Here is a 13,939-nt window from a genome sequence, read left to right as displayed (position 1 = left end):
ATATTTGATACCTCTATAATTTGATACCTCGCACTCACTGTGCTCGTTGCACACTGAGTGTGCAATGAGCACAGTGAGTGCGAATGCAACGAGCACAAACTTTCTGCTCATATAGCTTTTCTCACCACTTGTAACCTCTTCTTTCCTTACTGTTTGAAAATTATAACATTAGCATACACTCATAGCTTTTTCACCATTCTTATGCTTGAAATAAAGGCATGAAATAATTCAAAATTGTTCACTTTTAAGATGGCATATTGCATATTAAATTTTTATATTTTATAAGCACAACTATGAACAACCATTTTATACTGAAAAAGTATCTTTTTAATTCAATTTTAAAATAAATCCCCCCTTGATGCACTTCACATGCATTTTTTTAATGCATGTATTTAGGCACAGCTTTGACTTGACAAGGAAACATGAAAGAAGCAAATATCGAAAAAACCTCACACTGTGTTCACTGGTGCCTTACTGCAGACAAACTCTGATGTAGCAAGCATCTCTGTTCACTTGCTTCAGATCAAAGATTACAATAATGCCACTTTTATTTGACCTACAGGTGCCACTAATTTAAAACTTGCTTTGGAGCACTTGATAATAAGAAAACATTTGATTCACTAAGCCTAACAAAAACTTTCCTTTTATTTTTTTATGACAAAAAGCTTCATGAAGATCTGTCCATCAGAAGTCCCTCTTTTAAACGTGACAGACAGAGATGGACCTGGTAAAGACAATATGCAAAGTGTAGGCACATTAGCATATATGCTAATGTGTCTAAGTTTTTTTTTTTTTTGTATTCAATTCATAGACATCATATAACACTGGATATGTGGTCCCATGTTAGCAAAATCAATAACTTTTTTTTTTTTTTTTTTTTCACTGCTATAAAAGAATCGCTACTTTGCTGGCTCTTGCGTGGCTCATTATGTGATGTAGCCGATGTTAGCTCTCGTTGCGTTTCACTAATCATGAATGAAAGTGGAATGTCTCACATTCTATTTGCATGTATGATATGCCAAAAATTGATAGCACTGCTGTGGATTTTAAAAAGAGATAAAAAAAAATATCACTTTTAGAACATTTTTGAAACCCTTTTCAAAATAACACACTTTAAACAAAGAAAATTATTAATAATAATAAAAAATAAATAAAAACATGAAATTGAAGGTCAGATGTCAAATTTACTGATAGCAATAAAAAAGGAAAATAAAAACTGGCTACCATTCTTTTTCAGGATCAGTAGTTAAAATACGAGCAATGGAAATATGATACAATTTGCCACAAATCATACTTTTGCTAATATATTTTAATATCAAACAAAAATAAGAAAGACAAATTCCGTAAAGGTGCTAGCTCCCAACACCTATGTATACTGCCAACCAGTTGATAGTTTTTGTGCATTTTTTTATTTTAATGCGTCTGAAATTGTATGACAAGTGTGTCATACAATTGATACCATCCTACAATCACAGTCAAAAGAAAGTAGTCATTGGACAGGGGGGAGATCACCAGCACAAGAACATGCATATTTGTTCATCCTGTTTTCACTACAATTATTACGATGATTGGTGCTAGTACATGTAACTAAAATTTGGGCCCCTAACAGCCATTTAAATGGCTTCATAAAGATTTCACTATGATGCTGCACTGAAATGAAAACTATGCAGATAGGCACAGAAACAGAGCAGTGGGCATAAATTTGATATTAGTGAAGCAAATATTCATTGTTAGAGAAATGACTGCAACTCCATATTTTCTTGCAAAACAACGTACTTTAAGAGACCTAAGAAAGGAAGATACCCAAACAAATGAAGCTGTATAAAACTATACAGCTTCATTTGTACTGCCTATTATAGGGTAAGCCATTCAAATGAAGACAGGCGATATTGCCAAATCCCTCAAAATAGATTTAAAGCATCAAACATCGATTTGTCAAAAACTTCCTGCTGACTTTCAACGGAAGCTGCACACCTTCCAGTAACATTTAATTAAATTGAGAAAACAAACTTAAGATTTTAGTCAAATAGGAAATGTTGACGAGATCCTGGTTATTCTTCGATACACCTTGAAATTATACTGTCGATGTTAAAGAAGTCAAGATCATTAGCATGGGTTATGAAAAGCATCCTATCACTGCCGATGGCCAAAGTTTGCCACCATATACAATTTTAAACCGCAAAATAATACCAAAGAAGATCTTCCCAAAGGTCTTTTTTTTGTGTGTGGACAAAAAAAAAACAAAACAAAACAGTATAGATGACAGCTAACTAACTAAAAGTAGTCTGGAAAAGACATCTGAGTGCTCTGCGTGATCCACTTAGTATACAGGCACTCTCCCCAGCTTACGTAATACTTGACTTACAGAAATTCGACTTCACGTAAGTTTTTGACGGCTGGTGCAAACTTAATCCAGAATAACTGATGTCAGACCTCTTCCAGATAGCCAAATTTTACGGATATCAAATGTAAAGAAAATAAATTTAACCTTATATTACGATTAAATTAAATAATTAAGATTAATTAAATTAAAAAAAAATTATAAACCAATCTCGGAAAACAAAAACATCCATCCAGGCATTTTTATGATTTTTATACAAAACAGGAAAATTAGAAAGATTTTTAAACCCTCTCAGTTTTTCCGACTTAGCAATAACGATCACGGACAATTGTGCATCCCAGCAGCACTTTCACACATAGCAATTGCAACTCGCTCTTTTTTCATCTTAAAACCTGGTGCAGGCATTTCACTTTTAGTGACAAAGGTTTTTCTCGGTAATGCTTTCCATAATAAGCCTGTCTCATCAACATTATAAACGTTTTCTTTCTATTAATTTGCTATAACCGAAGCAAACTTACTTTTAAAGGACACCGCTGCAGATTTCTCTGCAGAAAATTTCTCCCCTTGAATATCAAGTTCACGTAAACCGTGTCTCGGTTTAAAGTTTTTCAGCCAACCTGTTCTTGCCTTAAAATCTTCATTACGTCTTAATTTTCAATTAAAATCCAATGCTTCACACAACATTGAACCAGACACCAGTTCACCTAAACTTCGCTTCTGATTACCACAAAAAAAGTGCACTGTCTAAAGCAGCATTTTCAGGTTTCAACATAGTCTTTCTAGATCCTCCTTCACTATCCATAATCAACACAAATTCTGTTATAGCACTGGAATTTTTCTTGATGTCGTAAATTGTTGAAGTCCCCACATTAAACTCTTTGGAGAGATTTCCTTAATTTCCACCTTTTCTAATTCTATTAAAAATTTCTGTTTATTGTTGCAATATTAAAACTACACATTTTCTTTTCATTCACATTTTACTGCAAAAAATTGAGAAAAGAAATAAAACAAAGTTTCGGGCCAATATTATTCTTACCAAATTTGGAGCTAAACTAATCTGAAATTCACTCATGGTTTCCGAGAAAACCCAGTAGTCTCTGTGATATTTCTCTAAAGCACATTTCTGAAGGTCACAACCATAAAAAAATTTGCAGTTTTTGGTTTATTGGGCTTTCTGTTTGTACAATGTTATAAATGGGTAGTAAACTCAATCTTTCAATTATTAGAATCAATATTCAATCTGCAACTATAACCGGTGCTTACTGTACTACTGGGTTAAAAATAAAAAAATAAAAAAACGAAAGAAAGATCAGCCTTTCAAATTATTCCAGATAAGTGATGTTCCAGATAAGTGATGTTCCAGATAACCGATGTTCTACTTTATCATGAAAATATCGTAATGTGAACCCAATAACACGTTTTTTTTTTTTTTTTTTTTTGTAATTCGAATTGGAATGAATTAGTAATTTGTTCCAAGACCTCAGAAGATGAAATTTTCACCATATAACTAAGCTATTTCTCTCTCTAAAAGTTCATTTTGTGATGGAAATTGCCTACATTTTCATCGTTATCATATGTTCCGTTATAAGAATATTTTGAACACTTTTGTGATATTTTTCTAAAAGACATTTCTGGAGGTCACTACCATAAAGCAATAAAAAACAATTTGCACTTTCTGGTTCATTGGGCTTTTCTGTTAGCATAATCTATTATAAACTGGTAGTAAACTCGATCTTATTGTGAGATCTTGGTGCATCGATTGCTCGATCTTATTTGCAATAATACCGATAACTGGAATTTTGTGGGTTTTTACGTTAAGGTATTGAGTTACCCTTCACTGAAATCTTCAATCATATAAAAAACAAATAAATTTTCAGTATCTTCTCTTCATTCCTATTTACTTATTACAATGGTGAAGTAAAGGGACCAACGGAAAGTACAAGTGGTGGCAGTGCTAGAAAACAAAACAAAATTGATTTAGAAATGAAGATGATTAATTAAGAAGTACAAAGCAGGACAAAGTTTGTCATCTATTGCATGGAATTAGGCCTTGCTGCTTCAACAGTGAATATTATTTTAAGGGACAGTGAGCATATAAAAGAACATGTTAAAGGATCAGCACATTTAAGATAACAGTGATCACAAAACAACGTTCAGGTGCTATATCGAAGATGGAAAAGCTATTAATAATAATATGGATGGAAAATCAGATTCAGAAGCAAGTGTCCCTGAGTCTAATGGCCATTCAACCAAAAGCAAGAAGTATTTAGGAAGATATTAAGGATAAGTGCAGCAAAGCCCAAGCCAAGTTCGTGACAAGCAACGAGTGGTTTAATAGATTCAAGCATCATGCTGGTTTCCAAAACATTAAAGTGTGCGGTGAAGTCACCAGTGCAGATTCTGCAGTGAAATTTTGTGATGTGTTGGGGGAAACCCCTTCTAAATCTCCATAACAGCATGCTTATCAGCTGGAGAATTCATTCTGGCAATGATGCTCGAAAGGTAAAACTTGCTGACATTATGCCTGTCTTCTCTCTTTTTGTAATTTTATAATTCTGAAATCTTTGTAATTTTTCCTGCACATGAGCATCGAACATTTCTTTTTTGCTTCAATCAAAATCAGCACGTATAGTTGCAAGTGCTGCATAAGCATTTAGGGAAATTCCGACTTACGTAGAGTTCCGCAGAACGCAACCCTCACGTAAGTCAGGGAGTGGCTGTATTAGTTCTTAATGCATTTCATGGACATTTATCCAAACAAATAAAGAATAAGCTGGCCAAAAAGCACAGTGACCTGGTTGCTATTAGTGATGGCATGACTAACCAACTGCAACCTCCTTGACATTTCGGTCAACAAACCATTCAAGGTCTATTTGAGAAAGTAATATGAGCCCTGGTGGATGACTAAAACCTTCCAGTAAGCACCAGCATCAAAACTTCCAGAATGGGTGTAAGTGGCTTGGAATAAAATCCCAGAGCCAATAGTGGAGCACTCTTTTAAGAAATGCTGCATCACCAACACTTTGGATAGCACAAAGGATGATATGTGGTAAAATGCAGACTCCTGTTTTGTGAGGAAGTTTTAGACTCTGATACTAAAGAAGCAAATGAAGTATAATATAGGTTAAAAATGTCAATAAATTGTACTCTGTTGAAAAAAAAATATATATTTTTTTTTTTTGTCAATTTATTTTAACATTTCATTTTTTTATTTTTAGTGGTACTGGAAATAATGGTGCATCTTACAACTGATAGCATCTTAGTGTCGAATGAAATATATTAATTAAAAATTAAAATCTTTTCTAATTTGCAATTAATAGAAAACAATATGCTCACTTGGGATTATAACAGTAAACCCCCGCTATTCGCGGTATCTGTATTCGCGGTTTCGCATATTCGCGATCGCCATTTTAATATAAAATGAAACCTAAAAAAAATGTGAATTTTAAAGCGCCGTGAATGTTTTCCGCCATAAAAAAACATGGGCGTGGCTAAAATTATCTTTCCCGGTCAAAACAGTGCTCAGTGAGTGGGGGGAGAGGGGTGACAAAATCGCTAGCGTGGATGTTTCTCGCTAATCCTTGTTCAGTATGTGTTATGCGCTTGTCATGGAAGGTTTCATCGTTTGCTTTTAATTTATATGCTTATCTTCTTCTTCTTCTTTAATGCTGCCGAATGGCGTTTGCGACTTCGTTTTGATATTGTTCTCTGTCTAGCGCTACGTGTAGAATTTGTGCTGTTGTCATGTGAAGCCAGGTGTTGATGTTATCTAGCCATGCCATTTTCGGTCTGCCTGGGCGTTTCTTGCCTTCGATCTTTCCCTCCAGGATGAGTGGTAGTAGGTGATATTTTTGTTGGTTCCTAGCGATGTGACCTAGGTATTTGCATTTCCTGCTGATGGTGGTTTTGAGCAGGTCCCGTTCCGTGTGCATGTCCTGCAGGACCTGTGCGTTGGTTATCTTGGCTGTCCACGGAATTTTCAGCATTCTTCGGTAGAGCCACATTTCGAAGGCCTGGAGCTTTTTTGTAGTGGCTGATGTTAGAGTCCAGGTTTCTACACCGTAGAGCAGTATTGGCCAGATGTAGCATTTCAATGTGCGTAATTTGAGCACGATGTTCAAGCTTCTGTCGGTGAGGAGGGTTCTCCATTTGGTGAATGCCTGCCTGGCTTGTTCAATTCTGCTTTTGATTTCGGCCTCATGGTTCAGCTGGTCATCAATGAGTACTCCGAGATACTTGAAGCGGTGTATTTGCTCTAATTTTTCGTTGTTTAGTTTGATCGTGATTTTGCTTGCAGTCCTGCTGACCTTCATCACCTTTGTTTTCTTTTTGTTGATTCGTAGCCCCCATGCTTGGCTTTCTATGTCCACTTCGTTCAAGATGGTCTGTAAATCTTGTTCTGAATCCGCTATTAGTGCTGTGTCATCGGCATATCTTAAGTTATTGATGTAGTGTCCATTAACTTTTATGCCGATGTTCTTGTCAGCCAGTGTTTGGTCGAAGATCATTTCCGAATAGATGTTAAAAAGAATGGGAGATAATGGACAGCCTTGCCGGACGCCTTTTTTTATTGGAATTGGGTCTGTCAGATCGTTGTCATAGCGAAGCCGGGCTGTTTGATTCCGGTAGAGAGTTGTAATAAAGTTGATATCATTGTTTTCAAGCCCAAGTTTTCTCAGTCGGTCAATTAGGCGGTCGTGGTCTACTGAATCGAAGGCTTTCTCGTAGTCAATAAAACATATATACACGTCTTTTTGATGTTCATAGCACCTTTGTAGCAATATTTGTAAACAGAAAATTGCTTCTCTGGTGCCTAGTCCCCTGCAGAATCCGAACTGTGTGTTTCCTAGTGCACTTTCGCACTTACATCTTATCCTTTGCTGAATCACCTTGAGGAAGACTTTTAGCACCTGGCTCATTAGACTGATCAGCCTGAAGTCTTCGCATTTCTGGCTGGTAGCCTTTTTTGGTAGGGCCACAAAGATGGATTGGAGCCATTCGGATGGAATGTCGTTGTTGTTGTAGATTTGATTGAACCATTTCGTTAGTTGTTGGATGTTGCTGTAGTCTAGTTGTTTCAGCAGTTCCACATGAATCTGATCAGGTCCACAGGCCTTGCCTGGCTTTGTTATTCGGATGGCATGTTCCACTTCAGATGTTAATATGTGGAGATTGTCTTCCTGTGTTTGTTGTTGCGTTTCTGCCGGTTTTCTGTTGGTGCCGAACAGATTGTATATATAGCTCTTCCAGGTGTCGAGTTTGGCTTGTTTGCTTAGTATAGGTTGATTGTTGTCCGTATATAAACTTGGGATAGGAGCCGGTTTGTAGATGTTTCCAGCTTCTTTAAGCTTCTTGTGCAGGTTATAGTTGTCATTTTTCTTGATTAGGTCTTCGATTTCTGCACACTGATCTTCCATCCATTTTTCCTTCGCCTTCCGGATTTCCTGTTTGATCTTTTGTTGTATTTCTTTGTATTTTTCCCGGTTGTTGTTGTTTTTGAATATTCTCCGTTCATCCATTAGGTCTAGTATGTGCTGGGTCATCCACCGTTGTTTCTTTTTCGACGCCTGATGTCCTAGCAGGGTTTCTGCTGTTTCATTGATGCACTGTTTGAGTGAACGCCCGAATGCTTGCACGTCTGTTGTTACTGCTTCGATCGATCGGATTGTAGTGTTGAGATGAAGCTGTACTTGTCGTCTGTTGGCGGTGTTCTTCAGTTTCTCCAGGTCGATTCTTTTTGTTGTGCTTGTGCGTTTGACTGCTCGTAATTTGAGACGTAGTGTTGCTGTTACCGGGTTATGGTCTGATGATATGTCAGCTCCGGGGTAAGTTTTTGCATTGAGGACACTTGACTTATATCTGATGTTGATTAAGATGTAGTCAATTTGATTCCTGACGATATTGTTGTCAGAGTCTTGTGGTGAGGTCCAGGTGTATAGTCGTCGAGGTGGTAGTTTGAACCAAGTGTTGGCAATGCTAAATTTTTCTTCTTGGCAGAACTGGACGAGTCTGTCGCCTCGTTCATTCCGTGTCCCCAAGCCATGTTCTCCGACTATGTTTTGTAGCTTTCCTTGACCGATTTTGGCATTAAAGTCACCGAGGATGACCGTCATGTCGTGCTTCTTCAGCGACTTTAAAGTGTTGCTTAGCTTGTCGTAGAACAATTCAATTTCTTGATCGTCTTTGTCCGCTGTTGGTGCGTAGACCTGGAGCACATTCAGGTTGATCTTGTTGCCTGCTAGCTGTAGTAGTGCGATTCGTTCCGATATTGGGGTGAAACTGGTGACTTTGTTGGCCAGTTGTTTGTGGACAACGAAAGCGACGCCGTACGTCTGCTTGGTGTTCTCTTCTCCTCCGGAACAGAAGACGTGGTGGTCGTTTGATATAAACTTCTTTGTTCCAGGCCATTTGGTTTCACTTAACCCAAGTATGTTGATGTTAATGCGTTCCATTTCTTGTAAAGCATTGGCTAGTTTTCTTATATGCTTATAAATTGAATAAATTTATAAATTGATATGCTTACAAAAATGATAAATCTACCGTTTTGCAGTGTAAAACAGACTTTTTCGAGTGTGTTAACAGAAGAAAGTGACTTTTTATTGTGGACAAGTTCTTTCTAACCCCTACAAAAATATGGCTACGAATAACAAGAGAAATGTGAAAATATCAAAGGTGATGACAATAGCGAATAAAATTGAGTTATTAGATAAAATTTCTAATGGTGAAAGTGTCTCCTCAGTGGCAAAACATTATAATATCAATGAGTCAACGGTACGATCAATCAAAAAATCGGAAGAAAAAATCCGCCGTAGTGTCCGTGAAAACGCGCTAATTGCTTCAAAAATTTGCTCTGTAACTCTTGATGTTAAATTAGAAAAAATGGAAAAAGCTTTAAATCTGTGGATAGAAGACCGAACTCAAAATAAAATTCCGTTAAGTTCACTCATCATTCGTGAAAAGGCAAAACTCCTTTATCAACACTTTAGCGAAACTGTCGATAGCACTGGCTGGATAAGTTTTTTAGCTAGCAAAGGCGCTAGTTTGAAAAATTTGTTTGAAATTTCTAATAAATATTACATTTAATATTAAATTGTTTTTTATTTTAATTTCGATGCCATATGCTTGCATTTCACTATGTACTGTCTATGTACATAGTCATATTATGAAGGTACATATAATACATACATAGACAAAATTTTAGACTAGTTTTTCTTATATATTTCGTACTTTGGAACGGAACCCCTTTATTACTATGGGAGCCATAACTCAGTATTCGCGTTTTCGGTATTCGCGGCATTTCTCAGGAACGTAACCCCCGCGAATAGCGGGGGTTTACTGTATTTCACTAAACTACCAAATGCTGCTGCTCACAGTTTGGCATGCCTACATTTTGCAATTGATGGATGCTGGCCATGTAAAAATACAGGAAGAAAGCTGCTGATCTTAGTATGGTCCTTAAAACACCTGCCTGTCAAATAACAGAGTAAAGCAGCAACAGTCAACAGGTTGTTAATGACTGAAATACACTCCTTTGGAATTTGTAATAGCTAATGTTCCTCTAAATAAATGGTTCTTATGGGTTCACTGCATTTACTTATTGTGGATGTGGTACTCTTCATTTGGCAGGTGTGAGAGCATGTCTCCATCAGTGGGAAGTTGTGTTGCACTGCTAGAGGTGAATGCCACTTTGATTTTTTTAATTTCATTTTTAATTATTACGTTATACAAGTGTCATGGTTCAATTCTTTTTTACTTTCTAAAAGTCTTTTAAGTTAATTGTTCTGGTTCTCAGAATTACAAGATATTAATATTTCATAGAAGATGCTGCAGCACTGCTCTTTTTGCAAATGCAAGGGTGGCCAGCAAGTCCTGAATAAAAGCATCATAAAACTCAAAACTGGAAACTGAAAATTTTGCTCTACTAGATTGTTTTTTGCAACACAGCCAACTTCATGTTACTTAATGTCTTATACATGAACTACTTAGAGGTTATAAAAAAAAAAAAAAAAAAAACAGAATCTGAATTAAGATAGAATATCTGAAACCTGGCCTTCCAAAAACCACTCTCCACAGACCCTTCTCTTCCCCTCTCCCACCTTTTCTAAACATATTTCTGTTGGCACAAACTGTTCTTCTGAACAGAAGAGCAGTGCCCATTAAAAAAGCATCTACAGAAAAGGAATTGTGCATAAACTGAACAACTATGAGACAAAGAGCAGAGACTTTGTAAGAGAAGATCATTAACTAACTTGACTATACTCTTTTGAATAGCTTGAGAAAGAGAGGTTTTTGGGGGGAACCCCCCAAATGTGGGGGAAATATTTCATGGCAGGGTGGATTGGAGATTGGTCTGAGAGTGGGGAGACTTTGTAAGAGACCAGTCATTAACCTAACTACCCTCTTTTGAATAGAGTTTGAGAGAGGTTTTGGGAGCACCACTTCACATGTGGAAACAATATCCAAGATAGAACAGATATGAGATTTGTACAAGAGAAAAGGAGTAGAAGAAAGAGCCAAACCTTGGTGAAACACCAGCATTAGTGAAGAAATTAGAAGACAGAGCGGTCTACTATCACCCACAGACAGTCATAGAGAAAACTGAAAAAAGTTTTCTCTATGACTGTGTGGGTGAATGCCACTTTTTTACCTAATTGGAAAAAAAAAAAAAAAAAAAAAATGGGCAGGTCATAAAATGGAAGACCTTTAAGATAAACAAATCAAAAACCTTAGAAATGACAAAAGCAACTGCATCTGTTTCACCAAATTTTTTCATCAAATCTGTCCAAAGATAAGTAACATAAGCCGATATGTCACCAGTGGATCAATACCGCCAGAATCTATACTGGTGATCACTGATCATATGAAATGTTTCCAGAGGAGTTTAAACTTGGCAAGTGTGGAGTTCTCCATTACACTGGAAAGAATAGTGGTAAATACAGCAGGATGATAAATAGATGGGATGGATTTTTCACCCTTTGTAGGAAGTGGTTGGATATCAGCAATTTCCTAGAAGGAAAAACAACAGTGGAATAAGAAAGTGTAGAAAGGTAACAAACAGGAGCAAGCACAGGTTTTGGGAACAAGGGGAGAAATGCCATTAGGACCTGCAGCTTTCTTGACATTAAGATTGTTCAAAATTCTTCTAATTTATACTTCTGAGAAAATCACAGGAGGCATTGAGTGACACCTTCTGGGTATGGTAGGAGGTGGTTTACCAAGGTTATCAATACAGGAGTTAGAAGAAAAGTAAGATGCTAGTAAGTCAGCTTTATCGTTAGCCGAGGACGCAAAGCCAACAGGTCGTAAAAATGGTACTTCAAAACAGATGCTACCCTGGCATGCCAAAGAATTTTTTATAGAGCCAATGGTATGGAAGAAAATTCAGTGACGCTTTTAAAAATATTTTTTCACTAAAAACAATCTACTTTAAATGCAATCAGTATGAAATAATAAGATGCAAAATGAGATGCGATTATGAAATTTCTGTTTCATAATTGCTTTATCTGACAGTTTTTTAAAACATGTCAAAAATTTTGAATGGTTCAACAAGGAGTTAAAAAATAATTTATTTTTTCTTTGCTTTTCACTTTGACAAGCATTAATAAGAAATTTATTCCAATTTCACATAAAATAAAGAACACGTGGTCTTGATTTCTCTGAAAAAATCTGAAATTTATTTTCCAAAATCAGCAGGTAATTGAAGGTGATTTCTGCATGAAAAACAGTTTCAACAAGAATTCCAGGCTTAAAATTGGCCCGGGAGGATATGATATCCTGAACAAAAGAAAAGGTTAGATTTTCTCTTATGTAGTTGTTAAGAAATTGTCACTGTTTACACTGTAATCACCTTGTGTAGGTGACAAATGCAAAGGACAGAAAAAAATTTTTTGTCAAATATGGCAGTAATATGTATAGAGAACCAACTTTTTCACGTAAAACATTCCAAATGATATAAAGAGGTCACTAACTGCATGTGAATTTTTAACGTTCTGCCGCCAAAGGGCTGTTGTTTAAGAGAAGCACAAGTTAAAAGCTAGGTATCCTCTTATGTCGGTAAAAATCTGACAACACAACTTCAGTTTGCCATGGCAGTAAGCAGTAACACATGTGAAAGGAAAGCCAGCTATGCTAGCAAGAATGAATATGTCAAACTGTCAAATGTAAATGGCCATATATAAAAATAAATATTAAAAGTAGCTATCCTTTTCTAGTCATTGGGAAAAAACTGACACATCACTTTGTCTTTCCTGACAAAGTATGCTAAAAAATGCCAATTAATGCAACCAATCACTGTCAGCAGAAATTAGCCCTATAAGCCATAACAGTGTGAAAAAAAAAAAAAAAAAAAAAAGCCAAGAAACACTGCAGTACAGCAGTACCATTCACATGCAAAACATCAATGATAAAAAAAAAAAGCTGTGAAAATGCCCATTAACATGTGCAAAATAGTAATTAGTTCTAACAGCAGAAACGTGTGCAATAAGCATAGATAGTATGTTACTGAAGATCAACGAGGGAAATACTGCCATAGCAGATGCAATAGGAAAATTTGTTAATGCAAAAAAAATTCAGTTCCATTCGGAAATCTGCATGTTATTTTTTGGATAAACAGCTTTATAAAAATTTCCATGGGACATTAATGCTAATGTATTTAGTGGCATCACTAATATGGATTTTAATTAGTTGATTTACAAGGGTAGTCAAAAAGTTCTGAGATCGGAGTATAAAACACAGGTACAGAATTGTTTTATTTTTCAATGTATTCACCCCAAAGTTCAATATGTTTATTGTATATGATGTACAAAGTATTTAAAAAAATATGAATAAATAAATAATTAAAAAATTGTAATCAAACCAAGCTTGGTTGGCTGCTTTTAGCTCTTCATCTTTAAAATGGGTTCCATGAATACAAGATGAGGTTTCTGAACAAATAGTCACTTGGAGCCAAATCTGCACTATTGTTGGGGGGGGGGGGTTCCACATTTCAGCATGTGTATCCTGGACCTTTTGTATAAGTGCTTTGCCATGGAGAAACGAAACTCAATAACCCAATTTTTGTAATCTGTTTTTCCAAATTGCAGCTTTTAACTCTGGAAAAAGTCTTTCAGTAATATTCCATTATTGTGGTTTTAGGTGTAAGGCAAACACAATTCATAGCAATCCTTTTGTGCATTCCAGAAAGACCAACACATTTCAGGTTAAGTTTGGGTTCGAAACTTTTTTTGTTTAATTTCAATTGATGATCATAAAAATGTAGCCAGCCAAGATTTATCAAGGGTCACCAAACAGAATAAAAATCTATTTGGATTACCATGAATTTTAAATTGTCTTCTGATAATGACTCCTTCCTCTGATGTTCATCATGAATGGAAAGGTTTCTGTGAACCTATTTTGCACAAACTTTGTAAAATCTCAAAAGCTCATGTATTATTGGTAAAATGTTTCCATGAAAAATGTTAAGTAGTTTTTCAAGTTTGGACACTTTTCTAAAATGTCAACAATGGCAATTGTTTCAGAAAGGACTGCTTCGGATGGCCAATCGGACCACCTTAGATCACCTTTAATTGACTCCTGTCAACTTTTGAATCTGCCAACTGT

General features: G+C 36.1%; 1 protein-coding gene across 2 annotated transcripts in view; it reads right to left on the bottom strand.

The window, feature by feature from the left end:
• LOC150080955 (ubiquitin carboxyl-terminal hydrolase 10-A-like) overlaps window positions 1-13,939 on the bottom strand; it is a 251,119-nt gene that overhangs the window by 176,163 nt on the left and 61,017 nt on the right. The window lies entirely within an intron of this gene.

The sequence above is a fragment of the Mastigoproctus giganteus genome, chromosome 9 (assembly GCF_048544385.1).
Source record: "Mastigoproctus giganteus isolate SK-2022 chromosome 9, ASM4854438v1, whole genome shotgun sequence".
Taxonomy (NCBI): domain Eukaryota; kingdom Metazoa; phylum Arthropoda; class Arachnida; order Uropygi; family Thelyphonidae; genus Mastigoproctus; species Mastigoproctus giganteus.
This window is presented reverse-complemented; position numbering and strand designations above follow the sequence as displayed.